Source organism: Mytilus galloprovincialis, chromosome 11, assembly GCF_965363235.1.
Source record: "Mytilus galloprovincialis chromosome 11, xbMytGall1.hap1.1, whole genome shotgun sequence".
Taxonomy (NCBI): Eukaryota; Metazoa; Mollusca; class Bivalvia; order Mytilida; family Mytilidae; genus Mytilus; species Mytilus galloprovincialis.
Window position 1 is genome coordinate 415,772 of NC_134848.1, and position 23,538 is coordinate 439,309.

General features: G+C 32.4%; 1 long non-coding RNA gene across 1 annotated transcript; it reads left to right on the forward strand.

Moving 5' to 3' along the window:
* The first annotated feature begins 5,638 nt into the window (after positions 1–5,638).
* On the forward strand, positions 5,639–15,317 carry LOC143051486 (uncharacterized). Its single transcript, XR_012970807.1, has 2 exons — positions 5,639–5,905; positions 12,809–15,317. It is a non-coding gene; the product is annotated as an uncharacterized LOC143051486 (long non-coding RNA).
* The last annotated feature ends 8,221 nt before the right edge of the window (positions 15,318–23,538 follow it).

A 23,538-nucleotide genomic window follows, 5' to 3' on the forward strand; every position in this document is an offset into this window, starting at 1 on the left:
TGTCATTTTTGCTATTGTGTTTCTGTTTGTCTTTTTCATTTTTAGCCATAGCGTTGTCAGTTTGTTTTAGATTTATGAGTTTGACTGTCCCTTTGGTATCTTTCGTCCCTCTTGTAATACATGAATACCATTATGCACTATCATCTTAACTTTGGTAAACAAGGCATATATACCAGCTAACATAAACCTATGGCAAGCAGTTTAGCTATTTATTCGAATTTCAAATTATCTCAAATTATTTCATAATATATGAGATATCTTATATAACATATAAGATTTTTATAAGATATCTAATTTGATATATGAGATATCTTATATGATTTAATTTTTTAAAGCTTTCTTATATTATATGAGATATCTTATATATTTAATAAGATATCTTATAAAGTTTAAAAACTATAAGATATCTTATTAAATATATAATATATCTTATATACTTATAAGATATCTTATATACTTTATAAGATATCTTCTAAAGTTTATAAGATATCTCATTAAGGCCACGGTTTTTTAATTTGTTGGTTTACGGATTTTTCCCATAAAAAAGTCGGGTCGGTCGGTCGGAAAAAAAAAGAAAAAAAATATCTTTCAAAACAGAAAAATATGAAAAAATAAATATATATTTCACCTTACTAACAAAATGTTTGTCTTAGATGCTGTTTTGTTATCATTTCTTAACATTTAGTTCGATTATTTATTATTGATCAGTGATCATGAACATCGCATGACATCGTTTAATACCTTTCTGTAAAAAAGGGGGGTTGCACAGAAAAAGACAATACTAAAAATTGTCATTTCACAAACAAGAAAAACAGATTCGCGTAGCTCTCAATCAATTCCAGAAAACTTAGTATATAATGATCTTCAATCACAAAAAACTGATAAAGAAAAAAAATGTAAAAACGTCGTACAAAAATAAGTTTCAACACACGTGTCGAAAAACGTAATAGACTCGTCCACTGGAAAAACGACAATATCGGGTTAATCAGTTGTCATGCAATCCGGTGTTTATCCCAATGATCGATATTTTAGTCGAGCGTCGACTTTAGTCGAAAAAGCGAGGCTAAGCGATCCTACATTCCGTCGTCGTCTGCGGCGTCGGCGGCGTCAACAAATATTCACTCTGTGGTTAAAGTTTTTGAAATTTTAATAACTTTCTTAAACTATACTGGATTTCTACCAAACTTTGACAGAAGCTTGTTTATGATCATAAGATAGTATCCAGAAGTAAATTTTGTAAAAATAAAATTCCATTTTTTCCGTATTTTACTATAAATGGACTTAGTTTTTTCTGCGGGGAAACAAAACATTCACTCTGTGGTTAAAGTTTTTAGTATTTTAATAACTTTCTCCAACTATCCTGGGTTTGTACCAAACTTGGACAGAAGCTTGTTTATGATCATAAGATAGTATCCAGAAGTAAATTTTGTAAATAAATAAATCCATTTTTTCCATATTTTACTTTTAAATGGACTTAGTTTTTCTGCGGGGAACCATTACATTCACTCTGTGGTTAAAGTTATTAAAAATTTAATAACTTTTTTAAACTATCCTAGGTTTGTACCAAACTTGGACAGAAGCTTATTTATGATCATAAGATTGTATCCAGAAGTAAAGTTTGTAAAAAGATTACTCTGTTTTTTCTGTAATTTACTTTTAAATGGACTTAGATTTTCTTACAATCATAAAATAGTAACAAGAGAAATATTTTTATTGATTTTTTTCCTCATTTTTGTTGAGCCTGCAATTTACAGCAAAAATAGGCGAGACACTGGGTTCCGCGGAACCCTTACAAATTTTTATTATCTATGAAACAAGAAAAATTCAAATGATTTGTTAATATTCAGTACTTTAATTGATGTATTCCACCAGAGACATATGTATTATATGTCTCTTATTCCACCTGTCCACGTTTGGACAAGTCTATTTCTCTCAGATGATGCATCATACGGACTGATGACAAATTAGGGAAACGAACTTATTTTGTAATTGGTTTTAAAAACAGGTTTCGTTCCGCAAAATTATTTGCGCAAAAGACATTTCAAGGTCAGTTATAATTGACTTGTCTATTTTTAGAAACGTAAATTGGAAGTTTTTTTCACAACAGAAAGTGTCATCAACTTTGTTAATGATTAATGCATTTCATTTCATAAAAAAAAGAAAATTTTAATTATTTTTCAGGGATAATGCATTGATAAGGGTCGGCGGGAATAAAACAGCATGAAAAGTCAATTTTATTTTTATTCTGAAAATCGGCAAAATCGGGTCGGCGGATCCGTAAACCAACAAATAAAAAAACCGTGGCCTAAGTATATGAAATATCTTATCAAATTTTTTTATACAAGATATCTTATATAGTTTATTGGATATCATCTTAAGAAAATTATATAAGATATATTATATGAATTATCTTATAATTTCTATGCGATGTCTCTAATAATATATCTAATATGATATATAAGATATCTTAAATAATCTTTTTTATAAGATATCTTATATAAATATATATCTTATATAATAAAGAAGATATCTAATATCGATTATAAGATATCTTAGGGACGACATCAAAAGTTCAATGAAGGATAAAAAACTTAATTCAAATAGTTTTTTCACTGACCCCCCTACCCCCCTATTAACTTAATTTGGGAAAAATTGATTGACCCATATGGATATATGTAAAAATCAATGTCGGATAACCAAATCTTGCAGCAGTTCAACCCCCCACCCCCAAACTATTTGAATTAAGTTTTTTATCTTACATTGATCTTTTGATGTCGTCCCTTATAATATACTTTATATAAGATATCTTATAATATACTTTATATAAGATATCTTATAATATACTTTATATAAGATATCTTATAATATACTTTATATAAGATATCTTATATATAGTTCATAATATATATCATATAGTTTATAAGATATATGATAAAGAAAACTATATGAGATATCTTATAAACTATAAAAGATATCTCATAAACTTTATAACATATCTCATGAACTATGTAAGATATCTTATAAACTTTATAAGATATCTTACAAACTATATAAGATATCTTACAAACTATATAAGATATCTAATGAACTATTATATAAGATATCTTATAAAGTTTATGAGATATCTTGAAGTTAGATTGAATAGCAAAATGGCATGCCGTATTAACCACTGAAAAAAACCGCTGGGTCTCATTTCATGAATGGTCTATCATTAACATTATATTCCAAAACGCGCAAACTTTTGTCTTTTGAGGAAATAGAGCAAAATATAAAATAATTTCTTTTTCAAAACAAGTTTTAATCAGGTTACATAACCGGCTCTGCTGGGCGATCTGCTTTTATAAGATCGGCACCCATTAAAATTTATTCATCAATGTTGTATCAAAATTTGAATTTGTTCTTTGCCGAGGTCTGCTTTGACACCAATTTTGACAAAAAGCATGTTTGCAATGCTGAGCGATGCACTTTTGCGAATTCAAATACTCCCATAACATTTTATTCAATTGAATCCGGCTGCTAAAATTGTTTACCTCAAGTTCAATGTTGACATAATTAAATTGTTGTTAATAAAATGCGATCATAGACAGCATTCTTATCCGGATTTTACTACGTTTTGACGACAAACTATGACAAATTATAGTTGCCGTAATCGGTGACTGAAACTTTTCCGGAAATACCGATTTTTATTTTATTTTCCTGAATTGGGAATTTATATTCACAAACATTTTTTGGAGCCGCTGGCAGATTTAAGGGCCGCTAAGCGGCCCTAAACTATATATTGGAATCATCCCTGTACACTGACAATGCACAAAACCTTTCCCTCCGATCAATGCTAAATTACGCACTATATCTCTCACACTCATATCACTCACTGGGACTTCAGAAGCATTTAAAGTTGCAGTTGCAAAATAATTGAACCTGGTTTCTACTCAAGTATTCTCTTGGGAGAGAGCATTTACTCTAGGATTTGAGATTTTTTTGTCAAGGCACCAGGTAGTGTCTGCTGGTCAGAAAGGGCACTCTTTCGTGCATGCTTGATGTCAATATTTGAAATTTCAGATAAACCCTCACTAGTATTGACAGCAGGTATAACACCTGGCGATTGTCAAATAAAATTGTTCACAAGATGTAACAAAATGGATCTTAATATAAATTTAATAATAAACAGAAAACAATAAACTTGTGGCCAAGATATTATGCCACAAACATAAGGTGTCAATATTTCTTTTGTACATCAGATCCGGATTTCGACAATAAATGTCTCTTCAGTGATGTTAGAAATCGAAACGGAATTTAAGAGTCAATATAGGACGAACGGATCATATAACCGGAGGGGAAATATGATACAAGCCCAAACGAAAAAATATAAACAAGTATAAATTGAAAACTATAAAATCAAACCTATATTGCGTTGGATAAAAACAGCAATTTTTATACGTGTGCATGTAAAACAAATTTCGTTGTAGAAGGGTCTAAATATATATAAAAAACACACTACTAACCAATGTGCTGCCCTTATCGATTACATTTTGGAATAGTAATCTGGACTTTAATGCTGCTGCAGCATATTCAACAAGAGTAAGACCTTCAGTTGGATATGTATGCACGGAACTTGATCAGACCCACAAAACAGACTAAGATAAAGTCGGGCAATTGGACAAGTGCAGAAAAGAGTAGCCAGATTTGTAAACTATAATACCGCACGCCTGGCTGTGTTACACACATGAGAAGAAGAAGAAGAAGAAGAAGAAGAAGAAGAAGAAGAAGAAGAAGAAGAAGAAGAAGAAGAAGAAGAAGAAGAAGAAGAAGAATACTTGTTAAACTAATTAAAATGCTGATTAAAGAAGTTGAAATACTTACTAAACTTATTTAAATGCTTGTTAGACTTTAAACTTATGTTGTCGTTGTCGGAGTTTCCGTCCTTTTTTTTTTTAGCAACGACTGTAGCTAATAGGACGATCACCAAAAAAACAACACGCTTTTCATGTTGTAGCTTATTTAAATTAAAAGAATCCTGGTGGGGCCTTAGCTTTTGTTTGAGGCTATAAAAAAGAAGAAGAAAATGCGCTGACGAGGCTTTCATATAAGAACTTCTCCCATGTCAAGTTATATTTAAGCAATTTTAGGGACAAGTTCACAATTTGACATTGACCGAGATAAGGGGGAGGGGCAATATATTTTACTGTTGATTAATCTGTAATTAAAGAAGACATGTTTCACTTTAGGAGATGTACATACGAACGATCCAGAAGATTTGCAAACAAAAATGCTTTATGAACGCCTTATTAAAAGGGGATATAAAGAAAATGAAATTACAACTGTTATTTAAATGAAGGAGGTGACTGCAAAATAAAGAAAAAAAAACCCTACCAAATCTGTATTACACTTACCTGACTTACAATTAGTATAATCTTCACAGTGTTTTCATTACAGAAAACACAAAGAACAATATAATAAAACTGTGCATGAGATTTATTAAAAGATGACGAAGAAGCAGAAGCTTTAATTTCCCTAAGCATAAAACTTAAAAGACACCGTAACATCGGCAACTCTTCGTTATGTTACAAATTATGCAAATTATGAAAACATAACCTTCACATCCTGTTAAAAGTATTTTGATTGTTTATGTCGTTGTTTATGAATATGTCGTTCAAAACAACACAGAAAATTAAAGATAGTTGAGAAACTCACTGTCTATCCGAAATCGATATAATATAATGAGAGTATATTTAGCACGTTTAGTAACATGATTCATATAGGACTTTCCCAATGATTGTCGTTATGAAAGAATACCGGTTTGTAAAATAACGAGTAGAATACGTCAGTTTGTGGGACAAGTTATCAAAGGCATAAGTATGTATATCTAGTGAAAGAGATCGTTCTGAATTATCCAGGAAGTGAATAGGTAAGATTTTTTAATCTTTCTTTCAGTTAATTTACATTTTGTGGAATTAATGCGCCTTGCTTTCATTTAAATGTATTATTGTTTACAGATACTAAACATCTTCAAGTCATAAAGAGATCGGTATAAAATACAGTATAATAGATAAGACTGAGAGTGCTATTCTACAGCCTCTCTGTACATACGGTATAATAGATATGACTGAGAGTGCTATTCTACAGCCTCTCTGTACATACGGTATAATAGATATGACTGAGAGTGCTATTCTACAGCCTCTCTGTACATATAGTATAATATATATGACTGAGAGTGCTATTCTACAGCCTCTCTGTACATATAGTATAATAGATATGACTGAGAGTGCTATTCTACAGCCTCTCTGTACCATTATTTTCTTTGTTTGTAATGTTAAGACAGGAGGAAATGTTTGTTCAGATCAGTCCTGTTGTATTTTTACAATGTATGTTTTTTTATCTTTATTATCTCCACACTTTGTATATACATATCACAGGTTACAATTACAATCACACATAAATGAAAACAATGTAAATAATTCTTGTCCTTTCTCTGAAATTAATGATATTCTAAGTTTTACAATCTATATATTTCCACATGTTTTCCCTTTACATGCCTCTCTGATATTCTAAGTTTTACAATCTATATATTTCCATATGTTTTCCCTTTACTCTCTGATATTAATGGACTTGTGTCTACTTCTCAGGTCTACTTAAATCATCTACTATTCTTTTTAACCTTGTCTCAATTTCAAATAAAACAATAAAAACAAGTTCAACTATTACGAGGAGGAAAACCCCGAAATATTTAAATACGCAAATGATCTATTTTAATTAATGTTCGTTGTTTAAACAAAAACCGGTTGGTTTTCAGACCAGATTTTTATAATGTAATATGTTTTTCAGTTTGATTAATGTATAGAGTTTGGTTTTGTCAGTTTTTATAGCCCTTTGTTATTTACCTGGTATTACCATGATAACGGTTGTTTATTTGTTTGTGTTTGTGGTATTTAATATATTATGTGGTTGACCCATATTGATCACATACACATTAACAAATAATATTATCTTGTTATATAGGAAAACCCCATACTTCAGTTAAACTTGTGTCTATGTGAATACCACATCGATATGTTTGTTTTTAACTTTCAGTTGAATTACTTCAATATACGAGTCTAAATTGAAAACTACGTTCAAACCTATGATTGCGTTGGATAAAACCCGCAATTTTTATACGTGTGCATGTAAAACAAATTTCCCTGTAGAAGGGTCTAAAAACAGCACAAACAACATTTTCCAAAAGACCAAAAAAGTCAAAAAGTATATTTAAACAAAACGCATTTGACTAACAGGTCGAACACCTGATGTTCTTTAACCCTGCTGACTTCCATTGGCGATTGCCAAATAAGATTGATCACAAGATGTAACAAAATGGATCTTAATGTAAATTTTATACTAAACAGAAAAAAAATTAACTTGTGGCCACGATGTTATGCCACAAACATATGGTGTCAATATTTTAGTACACCAGATCCGAATTTCGACAATAAATGTCTCTTCAGTGATGTTAGGGATCGAAACGGTATTTGGAAGGCCATATAAAAAGTACCCTCATTTTTAGATAAACTCTTGAATTTTAAGAGTCAATATAGGATGAACGGATCATATAAACCGAAGGGGATTGATTGATTGATTGATTGTTGGTTGCTTAACGTCCAGTGGCAAATATTTCGTGCATATTCAGGAAGAGAACAAGTTCACAATAAATACAATAGGTAGGTTGTTGTAATAGAGGCCATCTAGGATGATGGTCGGGGAAGTTTGGACTGCCACTGAAAAATGAGGGTATATTGGATAGGGACAGAAATTTTGCCTTGCAACAGGCCACCTACGGACCCCTCAAAGAGTTGTTGCAAGGGTTCTTAACGTGCAAAGAGCGTGGCACTCTCTTTACACGAGGCATCGGATTTAACGTCCCCTTCTGACGGACGTGACTGCGAACTTGATACATCCCGCACAGCCAAACGGACGCCCCACTTCAGCAAGCGTTTTACTGCCGGTCGGAAGAAGACCAAGTGACCATATTTCTATTCCCCAGTCACCCTTGGGGGGTAAACCGAAGGGGAAAATATGATACAAGCCCAAACGAAAAAATATAAACGAGTCTAAATTGAAAACTACGTTCATATTATATATATATATATATAAAGTGCCTAGAAAATCAACCTAACGATGTTAGAGTAGATTTGATTCGTAACTTCCTCCCCGGCGCCGGGGCTGGAACTGAGGGCTGGAACCTGTACTTTATTTTCTAACTTCTACGACAACACCGCCTAGCATTGCGCAGAGACCTTATCCCCTCCTCTAACTCTAGCTTATTAGAATAAGCTTTCGTTTCGGGAGGTGTTACCTTCTTGTAGGAATTAAACAAGGATCTCTGATACAATACACGAAGTATTTATTTTTAGTGTACAGAAATGATCATCTACTCATCTCTTCAGTATAATTGCAGGATGCTAATCTATTTTTAGAAGCATACAATCACTGTAAATAAATATATGCATATGTCTGCCTGTGTGTAGTGACAACTGCAAATTATACCTTGATCATTTCTGTACACTAAAAATAAATACTTCGTGTATTGTATCAGATATCCTTGTTTAATCCCTACAAGAAGGTAACACCTCCCGAAACGAAAGCTTATTTTAATAAGCTAGAGTTAGAGGAGGGGATAAGGTCTCTGCGCAATGCTAGGCGGTGTTGTCGTAGAAGTTAGCAAATAAAGTACAGGTTCCAGCCCCGGCGCCGGGGAGGATACAGGGGCGGATACAGGATTAGACGTTAGTGGGGGCGCAGAATAAAAAAAATTTGAGGTTGAAATAATCAAAGTTATTGAAATATTCTTCTAGAGTTGGTGCAATGTAGATAGATATCTTGCCAAGCGAAGTGTGGCGAGAAACATTTGTGGTAAAATGAGCGAGAAATTAAAGTTTCAATCTAAAACCGCATAATTTTAATGACAATCTACATTAACCATAATGTGAAGAGTTGACAGATAGACAGGCAGACCGACAGACGCAAAGTGAGACGAAGCAAATGACGATTTTTCATCTGACCAATATAAGATTTTGAAAACGAAAATTATTAATGGTACAATTTATTTGTCAATTCATAATACGTGTTTTTATTTTTGTTCTATTTTCGGAGGTCGTGCTAGACTTTTCAATTCTGTAAAAAAAAATTGGCCGCTAACCACCAAAATCAAAATTAGATCCTTAAAAAATTGTGCTTATTTTCTTTGGATCCCATGTAATACTGTAGTACCTACGGGTTTGGTCCTTGACCGTTTATGCATGCTTCGGCAAAATTTATATGTTGCAAGTGAGAATCATATATTGTCACAGAGATATTAAATAATGAGTCAAATTAACAAACTAACCTCTCGCTTGAACCATAATCTTTATCTTTCCTTAAGAAAGAATCTAACTTAGACTGCTTTCTTGGTCGTGCCATGGTGAAATAATCCAAATAGCGGATATGGCACTTCCACCTTCTTCGTGAGAAAGTGATGTAGGGATGTTTTTGAACTTTGATTATCAAAAAAATTGTTTATTAAAACTGCAACTACAATGTCACAATTGTTTTATTCTAACTGCTGAAAGCCTATGATATTTGTCACCAAACGCAGTACCGCGTTTGACACCTTCCTTTGAAGTGTAACATGTTTATAGAACTTAAATAAACAATATGTCAGTTGATTAGTAATCACGTTAAATTACTGTTTTATATAGTAATACTTGTTTGAATGTTAAAACAGATTGAATGCGACGACATTAGGCTAGCTTTCGTCGTCTCTTCGGATACTTATTACGTGCGGACAACCCATGCTTTGCAAATTTTAGGGGGGCGCACGCCCGCCACGCCCCCGCCTAAATCCGCCCCTGGGATATTACGAATCAAATATACTCTAACATCGTTTTGATTTTCTAGGCACTTTATACATATTCTAAGGCCTGGTATTTCTTAATCATAAGAAATCCGATGGAAAAGGTATAATTTGCAGTTGTCACTACACACAGGCAGACATACATTACGTTCAATTAGTCAATAAACTTTGGATAACATTGATGTTAGATTTAACCACGTTCATAATATATTACCTAAACACGTCTTTTGTAGAACACTTTAATGATTTACCTGATATGGGCCTACACACGTATTTTTTTTAAAATAATTTCATTTATCCGATATGGATTTTTTAAATCAACACATCTATGGTTAGAAATGGATTGTATAAAAAAGAAGATGTGGTATGATTGCTAATGAGACAACTTTCCACAAGAGACCAAAATGACACAGAAATTAACAACTATAGGTCACCGTACGGGCTTAAACAATGAGCAAAGCCCATACCGCATTGTCAGCTACAAAAGGCACCGAAATGACAATGTAAAACAATTCAAACGAGAAAACTAACGGCCTTATTTATATAATAAAAATGAACGAAAAACAAATATGTAACACATAAACAAACGACAACCACCGAATTACAGGCTCCTGACTTGGGACAGTCACATACATACATAATGTGGCGGGGTTAAACCTGTTAGCGGGATCCCAACCCTCCCCCTAACCTGAACAGCGATATACTACTGTTGCCTTTATGTATAACAGTACAACATACGAACGAACTATAAAAATCAGATGGACAAATATACAATTGGACGTGGCCGGGTACTTGTACATCCCAACAACAAAAAGAAAATAGGAACAGATCTGAGAGTATTCGCAGTTAACTGACATCTAGGTAAAAGCTACTAACAACTCATAAAAAATCATGCATCTATGACTAAATTAACAATCCGTACACATCCAACATCCAATGGATTTAGTTAAAGACATCATAAACAGTCAGAGAAAAACATGACCTTGTGCAATGCTAAAAGGTATCGACCATGTCGACAGATGTAGGCTATTTGTGAATATACTTTTTAATATTGTCAACCTACCTGCATTCATTTTATGTGTTCTAATATATAGTTTATTTGGGATATAAATTGAGCAATGAGAACATACAATTGCATCATATCTTCAAAGTAGGAATATGTATGTTACCTATGTCCATCCGTCAGTTCGTACGTCTACCCGTAACATATTTGTGTCATCTATTTTTTTGCAACTACAAACCAGAGTTTCTTGATATTTGTTTCCATGGTTCATACTGGTTTACTCTTTCAGAAACATTGCACAATTTACTCGGTAATCACAATTTAAAAAAATGTACAGTGTGGCACATCTTACTGAGCGATCACTATTGATAAGATATATCTTGTGACACATTTTCTTCAGCGATCATACTTAAAAAAAATAATGCCTTGCGTGGCACATTTTAAATTAAGTCTTGTGGCACATTTTCCGCGACCACAACTGATAATTTAAACTTAGTGGCACATTTATGCAACCACAATTGGTAAGTACTACATTGTGGCACGTTTTTCACGACCACAATTGATAAGTTATATCATAAAGCACATTTTCCAAGACCACAATTGATAAGTTATAGCTTGTGGCACATTTTCCTCAGCGACAACTTTTGCTAAGTTATACTCTGTGGCTCTTTTTCCTCAGTTACCACAGTTGATAAGTTATACCTAGAGGCACATTTTACCTACCGACCAGAATTAATAAGTTATACCTTGTTCCACGTTTTCATCAGCGACCACAATTGATAAGTTATACCTTGTGGCACATTTTCATCAGTGACCACAATTGATAAGTTATACCTCGTGGCACATTTTTATCAACGACTACTATTGCTAAGTTATACTTTGTGGTTCATTTTCCTCAGCTACCACAGTTGGTAAGTTTTACTTGATCCTGTTTGGGGCTCCAGATATGAAAATTAATTGGATAATTATCCATTTTTTATAAGTTAAAAAGTTAAAATTAAGAAAAGATAAGTTGTAGATCTATATTAATATGCTACAAATGAAAGAAAAAATATTGGGAACTATCAGCTATATATATAAATTTTGATTTAGATTTCTACACTAAGTACCCAATTATAATCGAAGTAACGGATTTATTAGAAAACAATATCTGTATTTGATTATAATTTGAAAATAAATATAGCATCATATCTCTTCAAGTCATATCTAATTTTAGAGTCTATGGTGAAATCACATTTAATTTTAGATTTACATTATTGGTTAATCTCGTCATGGAAATTCAAGTTTGATTTATTTCCATTTGAACAGAAATGGTTTAACCTAGAAGTATTTCATTAAAAAATGAAATATTGGGGTTCTTTGATATGCTGACTCTAGTAATGTACGTAGACTTTTTAATATTGGACCATAATAGGTAAATGTTTAATTTCAAATTTTCAGTTCTTTGAACACATTTGTTCTATGTCATAAACCCATGCTGCATCAAATATTCAATTACAATCCAAATTCAGAGCTGTTTTTAGCTTAAATGTTGTGTCCATACTTGCTCAACTGTTCAGGGTTTGACCTCTGCAGGATAATCTGGTTTGCTGTCTCTCTGAGAGCCTCTTGTTTTATGAATGAGGTGGCCTTAAAAATAATTCCCGCTAAAGCTAACGTTTATTTCCATCGTTTGTAAACATATAGTGTAAAGAGTCATTTTGAAAATCTTTCTAATTGCTTTTATGTTTTCAGAGTTTTTGAAAGCAAAAATGTGTCAATGTTGTATGACTGGAAATCTAGATCGAATTATTTCACTCCAAATTTCCAATGGCTTACATTTCAAAAACAAGAACACGAATACTCTAATTGTTTTAACAATTTTTTTAAAAAGCTTATTATTATGAAACATCCTTAATAAGATACTTACATAAAACATCAAACAGGTTTTTTTTCTATTTCAGTGGAAATATGAAATATTGAACTGTTTTACAACCAATGAAAATGAACGGTAAAAACGCTACAGAGGAGACACCAAAACGAAGTACGACATGGAATTAAAATGGAGGACGTCATGGATGATAACAATTTACTTGAAGATACCTCTGGAAAAATTTACCAGAAGGAAGGAACTGGTAATAGTGAAAGTCTTTCGAAAGACGCTATCGATGATGTCAACAAAGAAAAAGACACTTACAGCAATCGCCAAGCGGCTATACATCGGAAAGACTTTAATGGTGAACATTTAGAAACTGTAAATGACGAAACACATTTAAAGCCTTTGGGTCAAAACATTACTGACACTGTAAATGACGAAACACACTTAAAGCCTTTGGGTCAAAACGTTACTGACACTGTAAATGATGAAACACATTTAAAGCCTTTGGGTCAAAACGTTACTGACACTGTAAATGATGAAACACATTTAAAGCCTTTGGGTCAAAACGTTACTGACACTGTAAATGATGAAACACATTTAAAGCCTTTGGGTCAAAACGTTACTGACACTGTAAATGACAAAACACATTTAAAGCCTTTGGGTCAAAACGTTACTGACACTGTAAATGATGAAACACATTTAAAGCCTTTGGGTCAAAACGTTACTGACACTGTAAATGACAAAACACATTTAAAGCCTTTGGGTCAAAACGTTACTGACACTGTAAATGACGAAACACATTTAAAACCTTTGGGTCAAAACGTTACTGACACTGTAAATGACGAAACACATTTAAAGCCTTTGGGTCAAAACGTTACTGACACTGTAAATGACGAAACACATTTAAAGCTTTTGGGTCAAAACGTTACTGACACTGAAAATCAGCAAGACGAAAACGTATTTATCTATAGTATAAACGATGAATCTGAATCTGTGATCTTAAAGGAAAACGAAAATCAACAACAAAGAACTGGGGAGATATATGAAGCTACTGATATTAAAACTGTATCGAATGACGATGCTGATCATAAAAACAAAAAATATGACAAACAAAAAGTGAGTAAAAATATTAAAGCGGACCCAGGCGATTCAAATGTTTTTGATCCAACAACAGACATTTCAAAGTTAGAAGATTCTCCGATGATGCAAAGACCCCCATCACATATAACTGTTGCTTTTTGGGCAAAGGAAAACACACCTACGAGTAGGAGAAAGGTGAAACCATTGGCTTTAGACGCAATAAGTGATAAGGAAGTTTATACATTCACAAGAAATGATTCAAAAAAGAAACAACTGAATGATTAAGGCATTGCTGATATTACAGAAAAGGACAATGAGACGGAAAACTATCCATTCAACAGAAATTTTGAATCAACTTCAGAATCAATCGTCGTGGAAAACGAAAACAACTATTTACTAGAAACAAAAAATGTTGATGGAACAGAAGCAAATAGAGACCGACCGTCTTTTGGTGTTTCTGATGATGATAATACAGACTCGAAATATTTACAAACATCTTTACAATCGATATCAAATGATGAGAGTGAGGTTGGTAAAAGTTGTATGGATTGTATAAAACCAGTACCAGTTAAAAACTGGAAGGAAATCAGAAAAGGAGACCATATAATTATTTTAAGGAGTTTTTATGACCATCATGCAATTGTAGTGAAAGTAAATGAACCAGAGGATGATAACTGTTTACAGATTAGTTTAGAATTGATTCATCAGACAAACAGGGGGGCCATTAGGGACAGTTTTCGTGGTAGAGAACGAATTGTCAAATTAAAACGCAAAACTGAAACAGTTGATTTAAAAACAGTAAGGATTTGTAAATATTGGGGAAGAATAAAACCGAAAAGTCCCGACGAAGTAGTCAAAAGGGCAACTGAATCATTAAATGGTGATCAACATGAATTTCGGTACAATGTTATTGATAATAATTGCGAACATTTTGCATCTTGGTGCGTAACTGGAAGAAGGCTCAGCATTCAAATAAGAAAGGCGACAGTTGTTTTCAAAATACTGGTACAAAACAGATTACGCGGTCTTAGTAACGAAATTTTAAGAAACAAGGTCGAATACGACCATGGCATGCTGTGCGAAACGTGCTTCGAAAGGAATAAGAAAATGCTTAGTGTAACAACAAAGAAAGTTAAAGAAAAAGGCGACATACACAAAGGGGACATAATTTTGTATAGATATTACACACTTCTACACTGTTCAGTGGTTCTTGACGTCATCAAACGTAAAGAAAAATATATCAAGTGCGAGATTGCCCACTATGCATTCAAGGGACCGTTAACACAGAAAAAAATACAAAGTAGTATTTTGAAAGTACCGTATAATGGATCAGTTTCAATATTTGATTACTCGAGTAGTGAGTTTGAAACGTATGAGCCGGATGAAGTAGTTTGTCGAGCTAGGAAAAGAATGGGAGAAAAAATGTTTTCATATTTTTCCAATGACTCAAGCCATTTTGCCCGCTGGTGTAAATTAAAATTGTTAAACCAAAAACAATAAAAACTTGGATCCTTTTTGATTCCATACATTCACTTAGAATAATCAAAGTCCTGCATAGCACCACTGAAAAGTTTGCAACTGTAGTTAATTATTTCAAATAGGTTATAGACGTCACGTACTATTTCAAATCTGTATTGAATCCCAGCTTTGATGTTTTAAACTAAACCATTCTCTCTTCAGCAATTATCAAAAATCACTTTTTTTCATGTTTGTCATTTCAAATTTTGATATTTTCTATTGCGACCTTAAACTGTAGATCTAAAATAACAAAATATACAGACAACTCTGTTAATTTTTTTTGTGCCCGTGTCATGTCAAGGGCCTGTGATTTTAGAATATTTTGTTTTATTGATTTAAGTCCTTCATGTTTGTTTTTAGTAAACTGTTTTGTTTATACTAATTGACACGTTAGCTTTCAAGTTTGGATTGTTCCACATGTTTCATATCAGGGCCTTTTTATAGCTTACTAAATGGTATGAGTTTTTCTCATTGTTGACGACCGTATGGTGACCTATATATATAGTTGTTAATATATCTTTCTCCTTTGAACTCTTATGGATAGCATTGGTTCATTTGCAAAAAATAACACACCTCTTTTTTTAAAATAAGAAAGTAAACTTAAATCAATGCGATCAATTAATAGGGAATTGTCCATGGGACATAAATGATGCCCCAGCTAGTATTTAACGTTATAAAGGGTCACAACTCCAGAACTGTAAAATGACGCTACCAAAATTTGTACTTCATCTCAGTTTTGGGTTAATAAGCATTGTGTATACATTCCTACACATTTAGTTGAGGCAATCTTAAGTTATAAAAGAACGGGAAGGGAACGAAAAAATCTGCGTCCATAAAAAAAATTTGCGTTCGTATAATGGTATGATGTCGTCGTCTGCGTCTGAGTCGTCCGAAGACACATTTGGTGTCCGGACAATAACTTTACTTTAAGAGAATGGATCTCTATGAAATTTGATAAAAAAAAAAGGTTCAATACCTCAAAAGGAAGCTTGGGATTGATTTTGGGGATAATTGTCCAAACCGTTTTGAAATGAGTATTTTTCTACTTTCAGGATATCAACTTGTGTTATAGTATTTCAATTACTCTGAAATTGTACCACTATTTTTAATACCACAGGTAAAAAGTTTGGATTGATTTTGGGGGTTATGGTCCTAAAGGCTTAGGAATTAGGGGCCTAAAAGGGGCCCAAAATAAGCATTTTTGTAGTTTTCAAACAATAACTTGTGTTTAAGTGTATGAATCTCTTTGAAATTATACCACAAGTTTCCATACCATGAAGGAATGGTTAGTATTGACTTTCGGGGATTATGGCTCAAGATGTTTTGGAATTAGGGGCAAAAAGGGGGGAAATAAGGTTTTTGGTCAATGGACAATTAAGACAATTTAAAAGCAAAAAGGGAGGTAACTCAAAAACATTCAACATTCACTGTTGTGTATGTTCGGATTTACCTTACCTACACTACTTATAAATCATATATAAAGAAAAATCAGGTTTTGGACTAATTGCCAAAAAGGGGGTGGTTGTAGTTTTCAATTTTTTTCCCCAAATTTCTCAAATTCCAAATTTTTGAAATGTTTGATGAAGAAATCTTTAATTGCACAATGTTGCACAATATATTTGTAAGGACTTGACATTTTTTTTGTGTCAAAACTTCACAATCTAAATGCAGAGCTGTATCAAGCTTAAATGTTGTGTCCATACTTACCCCAACTGTTCTGGTTTCGACCTCTGCGGTCGTATAAAGCTGCGCCCAGCGGAGCACCTGGTTCCATTTGTAAAGGGTTATAACCCTAGAGCAGTAAAAAAGACGACACCAAAATCCAAACTTGATCTTGGTTTTGTGGTTGAAAGTATTGTGTATTACAGTTTTATAAAATTTGGTTGAGGCACACTTAAGTCAGAGAAAAAAAATCAGCAATTTTTACATTTGTTAAGGACATAACTCTCCAATGGTATAACTGACGCCACCATAATTCAAATTTGATCAGTGTTTTCTTGCAATGAGCATTGTCTATAAGTTTCATAACACTTGGTTGAGGCACACTAAAGTTAGAGAAAGAAACAAAAACAAGAGTGCAAACGCTGAAATGTCTCGCCTTCTTTACTAATCATTGATATTATGTTGATAGTCATAAACATAAAGCATTATTACAACTGTAACATAACCTTAACAGTAACCAAGAAAACTAAACATTGACCAATGAACCAAGAAAATGAGGTCAAGGTCAGATGAACCATGTCAGGAAGGCATGTACAGCTAATAATCCTTCCATACAACAAATATAGTTGACATATTGCTTATAGTTTAAGAAAAACAGACCAAAACACAAAATCTTAACACTGAGCAATGAACCGTGAAAATAAGGTCAAACTGCACGACTGACATATAGATCATAAAATATTTCCATACACCAAATATATATATATAAACTTGGTGTTCTCAAACAAAAGGAAACTAAAAAACAAACAAGATAAACTCTTCATTTCAGAAAACCTTACTAAATACCGCTATGGGCTCCTGAAACATTTGAATGTTCTCCGGTTCACCGAAAAAATTCATTCTTTTTGGACTCATGATGGTAAAATCATAGCTAAAGAAACACCAGAATCGGAGGAGTATATAGTTATTTCGTGTAACCAGGATATCAGAGACCTAGGAGGTGAAATTCCCGATGAAGACGACGATTATTAAACTGTTTACGGCTACACGTGTATCTTTGTTTACAAACTCTATACTGTATACAAACTTGTCTCAAAATAGATACCAGTGAGCGCTTTCTCAATATAACAATTCTATTATTAATCTATAATCACCCAACCGGAAATTTTGATTTGTTTTTCAGTGACTTACCTGTGCTACTTCATTGTAGTTGTAGTTCAGTAATTTAAAAAACAAAATTAAAAATCGTTGTGTCTGATCACATAATTAAAGTTTTAGACCTTCCAAGTTAAACTCAAATACAAATTTCAATTACTAGTATATAAATTTCAATAGGTATATATAAAAATATTTATATATATTCATTTATAGAATGATTTTTAATCTACAGTTAAAAAGTATATCATAACCTTTTTTCCAATTTTGATATTTGCAACCATACATCGATTTACAGAACGCAAATATTCCTTGTACATACACTGTTTTTTGTTTTTTATGTTCATATGTTTTCATTCTTACCATTCGAAGTCAACAATTAAGTTATTTTTACTTTGTTTAGTTTTTATACAGCCCTTTTTAAACATGTGTGTCAGATCCATTTTTGACAATGGGTAGTGATGCAATCACACATAGAATAACAACAGGGCTATTTTACGGCAAAATTAGTGGAGTACTTACAAGAAAAGCGATAAAAATACATGTCAATATATATGATGTACTTTGTTCATTTATACTATGGCTTTGTGACTTGTTTAAAAACCATTTATTCATGCTGAGAAACATTTTATCATTCTTGTCTATATGTCTTATATATGTAAATATGTTGATTTTGTCAGGAGATGTTGAATCAAATCCAGGCCCCGCAGTTGACATTTCTGACCAAAGTTTATCAATTTTCCACTGTAATATACGCAGTTTAAGAAACAAACTGGATTATATTTCAAATGTTATAGAAGAGTTCGATATCGTATTTTTTACAGAAACTCATCTTGCCCCTTTTATTACCAATGATAAAATAGCACTCCCGGAATTTGAAACACCAATAAGGAAAGACAGGAACTCCGATGGAGGCGGTGTTATTATGTACTATAAAAGTAACATTAACATAAAGCGGCGCCTGGATTTGGAGCATGATAGTCTAGAAATTATGTGGTTTGAGTTGAAAACAAAATTGCACGTGATACTGATAAACATAACTTATCGATCTGAACGTTTTTCACCGTCCAATTTTTGGTCGTTATATGATATGATGTTGAAAAGGGCATTAGACGAAACTAATCATATTATTTGTTTGGGTGATCTAAATAAAAATTTTCTTCTCAACCTACCTAACTGTATCAGTGATATACTAAGTATAAATGGTCTATTTAATACAATTAGCGATGCTACACATTTTGATTCTCGAACTGGATCGTTGTCCTTATTAGACCCAATATTGATAACTGATTCCATTCAATTTATTGACTCGAGTATTATACCTATCAATAGAGACATAAGTGATCATGAAGGTACTTATATAACAGTCAGAAGCGGATTCAGTAACTCGAAGAGTTTCAAACGTACAATATGGGACTATAAAAGGGGGGATTATAATTTAATGAAACAGATGGTTTCAGAGGTTGAATGGAATAAATTACTAGAGAACGATATTAGCATCCATGAATCTTGCAATATATTTACGGACGAATTTTTAAAAGTGACAGAATCTTGCATTCCGAAAAAAGAAGTAATTATTAGATCTAATGATAAAATTTGGTTTAATTCAAACCTCCGTAAAGAAATAAGAAAACGAGACAGGTTTCGTAAAATATTTATAAAAAATAAAAGCATGACTAACGAAAAGAAATTTAAAAACCAAAGAAATCGAGTGAATAATTTAAAGAAACAAATTAAACAAAACTTTTATGATAATATTAATGAAAACTTAAATGAACTAAAGCAAACGAATAGTAGAGTATATTGGAAAATAATAAACTCCTTATTAAAAGAAGACAGATCTTCAAATGATATTCCACCGATGCAAAACCCTAGTAATAATTATGAATTTTCTTATGATGCAAAAGAAAAAGTTGATATTCTTAATAAATATTTCTGTTCAATAGCTAGTCTAGATGAAGAAAACAAAAATTTGCCCGACTTCGATGATAGAGGTATTAACATTTTGTCTGAAATTACAGTAACTTTAGAAGACGTTAAAGATATTATTTCTACTTTAGATCCAAATAAAGCTGTTGGTCCAGACAAAATTAGTAATAGAATGCTTATAGCAGTAAAAAATGAGATTGCACTTCCCTTATGTATTCTTTTTAATAAATCGCTCTCTCAAAATATATTTCCTAAAGATTGGAAATTGGCATATGTTATTCCTTTATTTAAAAATGGAGATAAGTCAATGCCGTGTAATTATAGACCAGTATCATTTCTTTCTTGCGTGAGCAAGGTACTAGAAAAAATAATATATAAACATATATTCAATCATTTAGTTTCTAATAAACTTTTGTATAAATTTCAGTCTGGTTTCCTACCCGGCTGCTCTACTTTTCATCAACTAATTGAGATGTATCATTCTATCGTATATGCTTTAGACAATAAATTCTATACAAGTTTAACTTTTGCCGATGTAAGCAAGGCATTCGATCGAGTATGGATAAGGGGTCTACTTCTTAAGTTAGAAAGATATGGTATAAAAGGCAATCTGTTATTATGGATTGAAAGTTACTTAACAAATAGAACTCAGAGGGTAGTATTAAAAGATGCGACTTCAGAATTAGGTAATCTTAAAGCTGGTGTTCCACAGGGTTCGGTACTGGGTCCTCTTTTATTTCTAATATTTATTAATGACATTGCAGATGATATGATTGGATTAAGTAGAATGTTTGCAGACGATACATCTATTGGACATACTGCTCCAGATGTAACTACTCTCCAATCTATGATAAATATCGATCTACAAAATATTAATTCCTGGGCAAATGATTGGCTAGTTAAATTCAATCCAAATAAAACTAATATCATGTTATTTAGTAACAAAAATTCAAAAAATAACCTGATTTTTAATTTTGGTGGAGTTCAGGTAGATACAGTTACTAGTCATAAACATTTAGGCATATTTTTTAGCAGTGATTGTAAGTGGACCAAGCATGTCGATTCTTTAATAGAAAAGGTATCAAAACAATTAAATGTTCTTAGACGTTTGAAATTCCGACTAAAAAGGGAATATTTAGAAAAAATATATTTAACTTTTATAAGGCCTGTTCTAGAATATTCTTCTGAAGTTTGGGATAATTGCGGACAGTTGAATTCTGAAAGATTAGAAAAATTACAACTGGAAGCAGCACGTATTGTCACTGGTCTAACAAGCTATGCTAGCACTCAATCACTTTATTTAGAGACGGGATGGGAAAAATTAAAGATTAGACGGGAAGTTAAGAAATTAACTTTATTTTACAAAATTATGAAAGAGGATGCCCCAGAATACTTATTAGATTTAATACCCCCTACAGTTGCAGAAACAAACAATTACAATCTACGAGGCAGTCAAAATATATACCAAACCTCTAGCAGACTGTCTCTTTATCAGAAATCATTTATTCCATCTAGTATCAAACTGTGGAATTCGCTTGATTTAAGTGTTAGAAATGAACTTTCTTTAAATATGTTTAAATTAAAAATTAAACAGAAATATTATAAAAACAAATCACCCCCTACATATTTCAATATTGGCGATAGATATTTAAATGTTTTACACGCAAGAATAAGAAACAAATGCAGTGCCCTGAACATGGATCTGTATCACGCTAATATTAAAACTAACGCAATGTGTCAATGTGGTTATTTATACGAAAATGCCCAACATTATTTCCTCTCGTGTAAAAATTATACAGTGCAAAGGAATACCTTATTTTTTGAACTTAGAAAAGAAAATATACCTACCGACTTTGAAAATTTAATGTACGGCAATGCTTTGTTTACTATTAACATAAACAGGCTAATTTTTATAAAAGTGCAGAATTACATTAAAGAGACCAATCGCTTTTCATAGTTTATAGACATTATGGTTAAATATATACCAATAACAATGTTATTACTTTTTGTTGACTTCGAATGAAATTGTTCATTTTTTCCCAAGACATGGATCATCAATTTGATTTTAGTACATAATTCATCAGTTGACAACAACAATTTAACTTATTTGTTTAAAATACAGTAAAAACTTACCTTTTGAGGGAATATTTATTCCAAGATAATACAACCTACCAGGTAGGTCTATCATAAAATTTACGGTCAACTCGACTTTTAGAAATAGATGAGCCATGTCGTTTAAATTCTCGTTAATTTCATGTCTTCATATTAATATTGTTTATGATGTTATTATAATGTATTTCATTTTTGTTCGGTTATTTATTATTTGTATGTAATGGAGAAGACGTTCTAAGTTGCAAAACTTGTGTCTAATCCTATTGTCAATGTTTTTTGGACAATAAAATATGTTTAAACTAAACTATATATAAAGTTGACCTATTGCATATAGTAAAAAGACCTGAACTCAAAAACTTAACTTTGACCACTGAACCATAAAAATGAGGTCAAGTTAAGATGACACCAGCCAGCTAGACATGTACACCTTACAATCATTCCATACACCAAATATAGTAGACTTATTGCATACAGTATAAGAAAAACAGACCAAAACACAAAAACTTAACTATAACCACTGAACCATAAAAATGAGATCAAGGTCAGATGACACCTTCCAGTTTGACATTAACACCTTACATTCCTTCCATACAACGAATATGCTATACCTATTGCTTATAGTATCCGAGATATGGACTTGACCACCAAAACTTAACCTTGTTCACTGATCCATTAAATGAGGTCAAGGTCAAGTGAAAACTGTCTGACGGGCACAAGGACCTCGGAAGGTACGCACATACCAAATATAGTTATCCTACTATTTATAATAAGAGGGAATTTAACATTACAAAAAATCTTAACTTTTTTTTCAAAAAGTCGATGAACCATGAAAATGAGGTCAAGGACATTGGACATGTGACTGACGGAAACTTCGTAGCATGAGACATCCATATACAAAGTATGAAGCATCCAGGTCATCCACCTTCTAAAATATAAAGCTTTTAAGAAGTTAGCTAAAACCGCCGCCGGATCACTATCCCTATGTCGAGCTTTTTACGAAAAAAGTCGCAGGCTCGACAAAAATCAGCATTTCTTACATTTGTAAAGGGCATAACTCTAGAATGGTATAACTGACACCGCCACAATTCAAATTTGATCAGTGTTTTGTGGGAATGAGCATTGTGTATAAGTTTCATAACATTTGGTTAAGACAAACTAAATTTAGAGAACCATGAGAACGGAAACTAAAAATTCTAGCAACTTTTCCATTTGTGAGGGATCATAACTCCAGAATGGTAAATATGACGCCACCAAAATTCAAACTTGACCTGTGTTTGTGGTAATAAGCATTGCGTATAAGTTTCATACAATTTGGTTCAAGCAAACTAAAGTAAGAGAAAAAAAATAGTTTGGGGATGT